The sequence below is a fragment of the Lampetra planeri genome, chromosome 44 (genome assembly GCF_965212315.1).
Source record: "Lampetra planeri chromosome 44, kcLamPlan1.2.h2, whole genome shotgun sequence".
Taxonomy (NCBI): Eukaryota; Metazoa; Chordata; class Hyperoartia; order Petromyzontiformes; family Petromyzontidae; genus Lampetra; species Lampetra planeri.
Window position 1 is genome coordinate 6345506 of NC_136150.1, and position 11054 is coordinate 6356559.

Consider the following 11054-nt stretch of genomic DNA (forward strand, 5'->3'; position numbering starts at 1 on the left):
CACGGACAATCATCATCAAACAACCACCATCACCAAAGACAAAGATCTCCCGCACCACCCCACCCGGCTCTAGCCTGTAACAGACTGTTGGGAGTGATGTTAGCGAGCACCTATGAAGGCCGGCACTGGTGGGATGAGCGGGCAACCACGCCCGGCCGCCTTTGTCTCCCCGGCGGCGATGTTTTACACACCGCAGCAGGCGCTCATTTGAGGCCGAGGTGACCTATGGGGGGGACCCGGTTCAGCTAATCGTCGGCGATTGTTGGCCGCGGAGCCCGGAGTCGAACTCGGCCCGGCGGTCTACGTAAGAATGCGCGGAGTAGACATCACAACGGCGACGCGACACACTGCACGGATGGCAAATCGCCAGCCACGCAAACCATCACGAATCCCAAAACCACGCCGTATCGTGCGTGCCGCGCTGTGAAATCATCCCCTCCAGACGTTGCCGCGATCGCAGCGCGGATAAGGTGGGTTCATCACGGCGACAACGACGACGGTGATGATGATGGTGGTGATGATGATGATAACAACGATGGGGTGATGGGGTGTGTGTGTGTATACACCGCATACCAAACGTCACACTCACCTGCGTCGTTAGCCCGGTCAAGCCCTTCTTTCAGCCCCGGCGCGAGCAACCACAAGACCCGCCTTTCGCTCGGTTCGCTCTCTCGTCGCTTGTGAGAAAGGTGGTGGTGGTGGCGGCGGCGGTGGTGGTGGTGGGGGTGATGGGGAGGGGAGCGAGATGCGGAGGGGGAGGTGGCATGTGGATGAATGAGGGAGGAGGGGTATTCTCTCACTCTCTCTGCGCGCACCAACACGCACACGTAGCGCGTACCGCGAGCGCCTCTTAAGGGTCGCGCGCGCTATCAGCTTTGCCCGCTGCGGCTATGCGCGGAAAGCGTTGGCACGTGGGCTGAACGATGAATCGATTTGAAATCGATGAATCGTTCAGCCCTTAGTTGGTACCGCAGGAGTCGCCCTCCCAGCCCAGACCCCCCCCCCCACCACCCACGGCTAACACACGCCGAGTACAAAGACAAAGGTTCCTTCGTGTGTAGCCTTAGGGGCCGTCCATAAATGACGTCACGCGATTTTGGACGATTTTTGAACCCCCCCCTCGTCACACGGCGTCACAAAAAGTCAGACCCCCCCCCTCAAATATGACGTAACAAAGCTTTGCCCCCCCCCACCCCAAAATATATAAAACGTGCTTCAAATCGCTCTGAACTATTGTCATTGTAGTGCGTATTTAATGTGGCGCTGCACTCTGATGTTGTAGAAGAAAATATTTATTTAAAAAAGTATATTTAATTAAGTAGAACGTGTTGTCTATATTTATTTAAAGTTGCGCATTTTGATGTGACGTCACACATCGTCACATATGTCTGACCCCCCCCCCCCTAGGTGCGTGACGTCATTTATGGACGGCCCCTTTGTGCAGACGTGCACAAGTACCTCGTGTGTGGCGTGCTCCCGTGGACTCGTCACCAGTCAAGCTCAATCCAATGCTGGATGAAGGCTTCCCCCAATGCCCACGCCGCCATACCTATAACGAGCCCGATGCAATGTTGTATTTTAAAATAAAACAATTCCTCGGACAACCTTTTTCACGCGAGCTGATGCCGTGATTCTCGTGGGATGTCCTCTTGGATGCGTTGCCGACACATCCTCCCTTTGGCTTGCCACTCCAGTAATTTTTATTGACCAATCGTCCATCAATCCCTACTCGTATTTTGACGCGACCTACCCAAATTCCCACTTTACTTCTCCGTAGAGTCCACACGATGTCTCTAATTTGCCGGTATTCTCTCACTCACGGGTCTACTTGTTTGTTCAATCTCTCAGTTTAATTCCGTTCTTGTTTGGCACTTTGAAGGCTTCTTCAACTCCCATCCCTCAATGTGCTTGCGAATGTCCACGTGTCGATTCTGTTTTGTAGCCGATAGAGCGTACTGATTAAACACCTTCTTAATGCACAGGGGTATATTACTTTTCATGTAGAGTCCAGCTTTCCAAAAGCGCTCCAACCTTCTCTGTTCGGAGATGGTAACGAACTTGCCTGGTATAAAGGAGGGTGTGGGTTCGATCCCGATCCTGACGCCTGCTGTATGTTTGGAGTTTGTGTGTCTCTCTCTCCGTGGTCGCGCGGATTTTTCTACGGATCCTCCGATTTTTTTTGTCTCCGCATTTAGAATAAACATGCGTTTAGAGTATTTGGCTGATATCCATTTCCACACGATAAGCCACTTCGTTGAGCTATCACTTGTGATGACCGGGTCGCTTCTGAAAAGGAGCTATACAGCTCAGTGGGCCTTACCTGGTGAAATAAAAAGTTTATTTTTGTTTGTTTAGTTGTCTCCCTCTATATTTCATCTAGTTCATTCTGGTCGGCCATGTTTGTTTGTTGTAATACGGAGTTAGACTGATGGCCTTAATCTAAGTTGTCTTGTGTTTGTTGTTGTTGTTTGACTTGCATCCCACTGGGATTTTTGCACACAGAGTTGGTGTACGGTGCTTTATCTGGAATATTTTGCTGTTTTTTCTGGATTTTCTGTTTGCACATAGTCACTTTAAGATGTTTTCTTGTTCATGTTTTTATCTTTTGTTTGTTGCGGTTGCACCCGATTCAAGAGCCCAATGGCTCACAGGGCTATACCAAATAAATGAAACTGAAAAAGAACGGAGGTATGTGTATATATGCTGCTATGTTTTCCAGTTGTATCTGCAAGTGACCCCTTGTTTACACAACGACCAATTGTACAGAATACACCACAGTGCCAAATATCATCTGCTCAGGTGGTGATGTTGCACAAGCCCTTGACGACTTACAGTCCGAAGGATGTGAGTTAAAATCGCAGCTAATAGTCGACTCGTTGACTCAGCCCATCATCACACCTCCAGTCCGGCGTCGATAAAATGAGAAATCGACAATAGCCAACCTATGGATGGATTGGTTCTCACCGTGTGAATGTGGAATGTCCGCTGCTGGCTCAGTGCAAGTCAATGTGCGTGGCTATTCTAGTTGCTTCTAAGCCCCCCCGTCCTGGGGAATTTTCTCCCCACCTCCGCATCGCCCCCCCCCCCCCCATCTTCCACCCCTCTCTACTCTGTCTGATTTCCAGTCTCTTCACAAGACTTTCCTTTTCAACCCCCTTGCTTTCGGACCCCCTTCGTGGCTTCTTTTCTCTCATTTACTTGCTCAGAGTCCCTCCCGTTCCCTGCCACCCTCGCTTTGTATTTGTGTTCCTGTGACGTTATGTTCGCATTATGAATACAGGTTATTGTTGTTGAGGTTGCAGTCGTTTAACCCCCACTGTACTCTGTTATATCTTCAACACATAAGCAGCTTAAACTCAAACATCAGATGCTTAGCCGTCAGATACGTCCCAATTCATACCATATTGGAGTGCTGTCATTGTGTAATTGTGAGCATAATGGACACCCAATACCGAAGTCGACGACAGTTCGATTTCCCGGTACGGCAGTTGAAACAATGGTGCAAGTTTTTCACAAATGGGTAACTCCATATTTGACCTACTCTGCCATGCTGGGCAGACGTATTGGAAGCGGTGGGAACACCCACATTTTACTCCACCACACACACGATCTGCTGATCGACCAACTTGCCCATTATCTCAACTGCCGAACTGTCACCCTCTGGATTGCAAATGTAGCGGTGTGCTAATTATCACACCCATGTCATTAGTGCTCTATATTTGCGACAATCATACTCAATTATTCAATCGAGGTCCTTATGATGAATGGATGGATGGGTCAAAGATCAATAGATCAGGTTTTCATAGGTGCACAGAATTGTCTGTATTTTTGGGAATAACAATTGGTTTATACACACATCTGTCAGGCACTTAACATCAGCTGTGACTCAGCCGTATAGTGAGCTGCTCACGATCAGAATGGAGCACGTTCAAATCCTGGTTGTTGACTGAGCCCACCATCATCATTCCTCTAAGGTTGTTAAAATGATTCACCACTTCGTGTGGAAGTCAACAGTGGTTGTCCTATGGATAGACTTGCCCAGCCATAGGAATGAGGGATTTCCACCACTGCCGCGGGGCTGTAAACAGACACACTTTGTGTTAGCAGGAAATCGAGAAAGACGTTTGTGTGTGTACAAAGATGCATGCACGCGTGCTTTGCAGCAGCATGCTTGACGTTGTGCCCCTTAGATATGGGGTTGTAGGTAATTGAATCCACTTGACTTCAAGAGGAGCCACTGATCCAGATAGCTGGTCTGTGCTGCTATAAGTTGTCGTGGCTGAACCACATGTATTTCTGTGAAGCTGCCTCAGTTGGCTTGCTAATGGCACTCAATATTCCATGAACATGGGGGCTGTCCAACCAAAACTCAGCTTGCAAAGTGTCGATGTACGTATGTTGCACTTCTTTCGCACCGTGTGTACCCAACCGTGCTAATCAGAGGTGCAGGGGGAAGGACAATAAAACTAAACACAAAAACCAGTTCTAGAGAAATGCGTTTTCAATCTAGATTTAAAAGTGCATAGCTCCCAGTGGCTGAAGGGACGGGGGAAACCTGGTGCACAGGCACATATGCCATCAACTTTGCACTCCGATACATCGCATTCTACAGACTCTGCATAGACGCCCGTAGATAGACGTCTGGTTGAGCATTTTTACCAAACTTGGGTGAAGGTAGAGAGTTGATGCACGGGAATGATTGAAGGGGAGGGCCGATGAGATGGGATGTGAATTGATGGTAAGAATGAGTGTTTGTGCCAACACGTATAAACACAAAAAGCAGTTCTGAAGAAATTCGTTTTCAATCGAGATTTCAAAGTGCATAGCTCCAGTGGCTTCCTAATATCGGAATTAAGAGCGTTCCAGATGGCCGCAGAAGTGCACCTGGAAGAGCGTGACGCAGTGACCGTCTTTGTTCGATGGCCAGCCAACGGCTGTGCGAGGATGACCGGAGTTCGCGTGATGGTTTATGCTCGGAGACAAGAGAAACTTGAACCGTGACATAGCATCCACTGCTACCGTGGTTTCCTTTCAAGCAATGGAAGCATCGCTGCAACATTAGGGCTTGAATAATTCACTCCATCCTCCCTTGCAATGATCTCTGGCACAGAAACACCCCGATTAAGGTCTCCCCCTTTGACGTCGTTTTCGCAAAATACGTTGCCACTTTATCGTTAACACCCCCGCTACCCGATTTGCCTCGCCTCAACCTTCCACACGCGTACGTCGCTGACAGCACCGTCCGTTCTTTCTCGTTATCCGCCGCCTCTCAGCCTTCGCCTCCACCACCGAGCCTACACATCGCTTCGATTGACGCCACTTCGATATTCGTCGTCGCATCCTTCAGGAACGCATCCCTGACGTAAGCTGGGGTATTACTCTGCAGGGTTACAATTGCATTCAATCATAAAAGATTGTCATGAGTTAGGCAGTGGTGGCTATGAACGCCTGTTATCCAGTAATGTGGAGGCAGCGAGGATCGGTGGATCACGCAGCGTTTGCAAAACTCCCTTCTCGTGGGTATCGAAGTGCCATACCCTGGCTCACCAAGAGAAGGCGACACTGTAAGTGTGGACATAATCGCCATATCTTTCCATCTGCACAGGGATCGAGTGTTGCACCATCACACGCCTGGGTTTTCTCCGGTTGCACCCGGTTTACTGCCAGACTTATAAAACTCAACGTGGCTGAGGACATCTCGAACATCTCGAAAATAAATGCCAATGCAGCAGGACCCTTGTATCATTCATCCAGGAAAGCGTCCCTTTCCTGGGTGAATGGTACATTATTATGTTATTCTAGTAAGAAAATTGCAGAGAATGGTAGCACCTCTAGTAGCTGCAGGTGTGATATAAACCCATGAAATACATCATATATGGTAAAACACTAATTCTTATTTGGGTGTATGTACAATGAGCTTTGGAATCGATGCATCATTCAGCTACTCTATTATAAGCTCGTTATGAACCTGCTTTTATCAGGGTATTTTTTACCTATATGTCTCCCATGTCTATTCAACTTTGATGATGCAATTTAAATGTTTATGAATGTCTATATATATTTTTGAGGGCGTATGCAATAAATGTAAAAATACTGAGCCTGGGTCTTGGAAATGTGGTCTTGTATAGCCACCTTTTATTTTCGAATACAATTCTTATCTATCATAAAATTCACAGATATTTCCAAAAATATAATAAAGTGTAAATTGTTTCATACAGTAGGAGATAAAGTCCCAATGCTAACATTGCATACAATGGCACACAGCTCATTTATACTTTAGAATGGTCTAAATTGTCTATAACACCATAATTCAATTGTCCTGCACCTTACAAAGAGCTTGTTAGCTCATTGGGCTTTACTTTAAACTACGCTTCTGATTCTGATTTAGTAATTCATTAAAAGGTGAATAAAAAAATATACTTATTGAGGCTGCCAAGGTAGGTGTTACTTTGATGTAATTTTCCTTGAAGAATGTTTATGCGCTAAAGTAATTCATTTTTTATCACGGTCCATTTTTAGAATTTGTTATTGCATTTGCCATTCTGGGGTCAGCGCCAGGAACTATATAAATTGACGGATGAAATAAACAAAAAAAGTTTCTAATTTATTTAAGCTCCCCACTCCAAAAATCCTGCCTAGTGCCCGATAAAAAAAAGTAGAACGCCTCAAGTAATACCAACATACGTATTGGAAGAAATAAAATGCAAAGTCATTTAATACATCACTATCGAGACCCTTTCTGCTTGCATAAGTTTGCCACTTCATGGCTTTATTTTGGTGATTTCGAAAAGTGTTTTGGTTTAGCCACGTTTGTTTGTTGTAGTACAGAGTTAGACTGATGGCCTTAATCTAAGTTGTCTTGTGGTGGTTGTTGGTTGTTTGATTTGCATCCCACTGGGATTTTTGCACACAGCGTTGGTGTACGGTGTTTTTTCTGCAATATTTTGCTGTCTTTTCTTGGATTTTCTGTTTGCACTCAGTCACATATTCACTTCAAGATGTTTTTTTGTTCATGTTTTTGTTTTTTGTTTGTTGCGGTTGCACCCGATTCAAGAGCCGAATGGCTCACAGGGCTATACCTAATAAATGAACTTGAACTTTCCAAAGAATATGTTCTACTAATTGGTGCCCTTCGTCGGGACTTCTAAAACATGGCATCTTGCTGCAAAGTGGACGTCATAGACCATCCTAAGGCTAGGCTGTTCTGTGGAACTGGTAAAAGCCTATTGTGTTTATATGAACAACATTCTCAATACATTTCGATTTAAAGCTTTCGTGACTGCAGGGATTCATATTCTTGGATCTTTCGGTAAAGTCACGTAGAAGGGAAATAATAAAATAATAAAACATAATAAAATTCTCACGACGTTTCGGCCACAACACAAGCAGCCGTCCTCAGGTGAAGAACAGACGCTGTCTTTCTGACAGCTCTGTTCTCATTGCTCCAGTGGCTTCCTTTATCATGTTTTATTTTTGTTATGTTATTATTTCCCTTCTACGTGACTTTACCGAAAGATACAAGAATATTCTCAAAATACATTTATTTCTGTATATATGGCGAACTTCTTTCGCACCATACGTCGCCAAACATGCTAATACATCTACAGTATGTTGGCTCAAACAGATTCTAGATGTATCAATAGATTATTGATCAAATATGAATTTCATATTGTGAATAAAACCTCATCACATGGGTCCGTGGGGTGGCACAAGTGCCGCAGTGTTTCAAATGCAGTGATATCTGAGTCACCACTTCAATGATGAACGTGGCGAAGTAGGGTCAACCGACTCCCATGACTGACAAAGCACTGGGAGGCCTTCATCCAGCAGTGGATTGACAGAGAGATGTTAAGTATAATTGCGAGGCTGGTTGTATTTAAAAACTTTAAAACGAGCTCTCAGTATATTTAAAATAAAAAACATCGTTTCAAAATAGCAATGCACTGAATTTGTAGTCATTTGCATTAAAATAATATCGGTAACCGATTTCCTCGTATAGCCAGGGGTGTGTGTGTTTTAGCATTGGCACATCAATTTATTGTTCGTTCCCGTTTAAGGAAAAGAAGAATTGCAAAGAAGAACAACCCCAAACAAATCCTCGAGTTTGCGTGAATTATTCTCTTCAGTCCACAGTTCTACATTTTTCAGGGATGCTTTTGACTGCAGGAATGTATTCAGAGGTATAAAAAAAAAACCCAGCTCGTACCTGCCAGACAATCAGCAATGTTGCGGAATTTCCATCGGTTTTAGAGAGCATGTGTTTTGGAATGTGTGTACGTTTCCCGGAAAGGCAACTTGAACGATGACTCGGGGATAGTAAAATACATAAATGAAATATGAAGTCCCCAGACAATGCGTTGGGGTTACCGGAGAAGTTTAACGCCTTTGGCAACGAATGCATTGTCATGCGATAACTCACTGATTTAGTGGCATTAGGGGCATCAGTGTTACACACACTGTGGGGTTTGGGATTTCTGATAGAGGATGTTAAGATAAGAGAGGGGATCTTTATAGAATTTTAAATCTGTCAATGATAAGTTAAACCCATCACAAATATATCAACAATGTTTGCAGGCTGGAAACAAATCGATTAAATAACATACACAGGTGTGCAGCATGTACAAATTCGCTCAGCCTTACCTATACCACCAGTTGAAAAGCACTGAATTTCCCCCCCCCCCAATTTGTTGATGTTATCACCAACTCTAAGAGTTCAGTTGTTGGTCTAAATAGCAAAATACATGGCATTAAAACACAGTATCACTCTCGCCATAATTCGTGAAGTCCCATTTTTCACAGTAAAAAATCATAACCACCGCCACACACAATTGCAGTGCGCATATGCACATTAAAGGCAAATGCAATCGTATAATTAAAAAGCCAAGTATACCTTATTCTAAAATAAGTTTGCAGTTGTACTGTATGTCACAAGTACAATAGAACCCCTCTTAACGACGGTCATTGGTTTCACGAAACCGGTAATTAAGCGAGCATAGGAAATACACGTTAAAGGCTTAATTCGCTCCGATAGGGTCGAAAGTTACCCCTTTTCACCCCAAAAAAAATACTTTCTAATATTTAAACAATGTATATGAATACGTAAATATCCTAACATAAACACATGTTAAAAGAAACATGGTTAATCAATGCGTTAATGAATAATTACAGGGGAATGGCAAGCGAACACATTGGGCTCTATGGAGGCACTACACTACACTATACACTTCACATTGGGCTCTATGGAGGCCAATCGTTAAGTGATTAGTCGTTCACAGGGGTGGTCGTTAAGAGGGGTTCTACTCTACACTACTATACACTACACTACAATACACTACACTATACACTACACTACTATACACTACACTATACACTACACTACTATACACTACACTACTATACACTACACTATTCACTACTATACACTACACTATACACTACACTACTATACACTACACTACTATACACTACACTACTATACACTACACTATACACCAGGGGCGGTTTCTTCATTAGGGCGATTGGGCGACGCACCACCAATGTCATTCAACCACAGAGTCATGCTAGCCGTCACTGTGCCTCTGGATATAGTCCAATCAGCGTCATGCTACGTTCTGTGGAGTACCGCCTCTTTTTGGGCGATTTCCCTCCAGCTGAGAATCGCCCCGAGTGGTCCCATAGACTTACATTCAAAGATGTTTTTTTTCGAACGGGGGCGCTGCAATGCATTCTCTATGGCTTCCGGGAGGGCTCGCCCTAACGTGCTTACGTCATCATACGTGCTTACGTCATCATACGTAAGCACGTTTCATCCAACAATATAATTTGTCGCCACCTAGTGGAATCTTTAATAAAAGAAACTTGAGTGGTTTGTTTTAATAGTGAGTATAGAAACAAACAAGATGTATTGTAAGAGTCACTTTATTTTTCATTAATATTAAAGAAGTGAAGTTGCCTTTACATGCTTAAGCTGTTAATTTATCCATTGCATGGGTGGACCTTATCCTTATCAATCATCCAGACATTTGCCCCCCCTGAGAGATTTTGCAGGAGCCGCCACTGCTATACACTACACTATACACTACACTACTATACACTACACATTTGGATCTATGGAGGCCCGTCGTTAAGTGATTAGTCGTTAACAGGGGTGGTCGTTAAGAGGGGTTCTACTGTTCAAGCTTACAGCAATGGACATCAGTAGAATGCAGTCACAAGCAATGTGTGGCCATTTTGTCACTCAGACCAGCGAACCAAAGATACATTATACCAGAGGTCGCAATCGGGTACCCGATACCCGTACCCTACCCGATACCCGGCTACCCGTACCCGGGCGGGTACGGGTACCCATTTGCGACCCAGGTGCGGCCGGGTACGGGTACGGGTAGGCCATGATTCACTGGTGAGTAACCGTTTGTCACTCATTTCGGGTAGGGTACGGGTAAGGAATCAAAACCCGTTTGCGACCTCTGCATTATACCAACAAGGGCAAAGCAAAAACGTTCAACTGTTTCGAGCTGCTGCGCATCTCTGTGTTGTTGTTAACTCGATTATCCACAGAATAGAATGCAGCCTCTCAAGATAAGTTGTTGAAAAATGCCACCCTGTTTCTATTGAGGCCGATGGGGTTTTGTTTGTTGTTGTTGTTTGAGATGTGAGCATTTGCTCATTATTCAAATGAACTCCAGCTCCTGAAACCAACTTTCAGCGCGGTGAGACTACCATTTATGATCATTGTTTAGTAATGCCATACACAGGACACAATGTACAGTGTACAAGTGAACCTTTGAATGGAGGGGGGGGGGTATTGAAACAAGCCATTATAATATGTAGTTACAAATACATGGCTGGATGACAGCATGATTTTTTTAAAATCCGGTAGAACTTCTCCTGGTGCGGCGGATCAACATCGATTATCCTTTCGATTTAAAGCTTTCGTGACTGCAAGGATTCATATTCTTGGTTCTTTCGGTAAAGTCACGTAGAAGGGAAATGATGAAATAATAAAAATAAAACAATAACATTCTCACGACGTTTTGATTGCAACACAAGCAATC

The 11054-nt window shown here is 44.5% G+C and overlaps 1 protein-coding gene across 1 annotated transcript in view; it reads right to left on the reverse strand.

Moving 5' to 3' along the window:
* Positions 1-776, reverse strand: part of LOC144732883 (membrane-associated guanylate kinase, WW and PDZ domain-containing protein 1-like) — a 315269-nt gene extending 314493 nt beyond the window's left edge. Inside the window, exon 1 of the mRNA XM_078614546.1 lies at positions 590-776. The gene's annotated coding sequence lies outside the window, so the exon portion shown is untranslated. The remainder of the gene's footprint in view (positions 1-589) is intronic.
* Between the last annotated feature and the right edge of the window lie 10278 nt (positions 777-11054).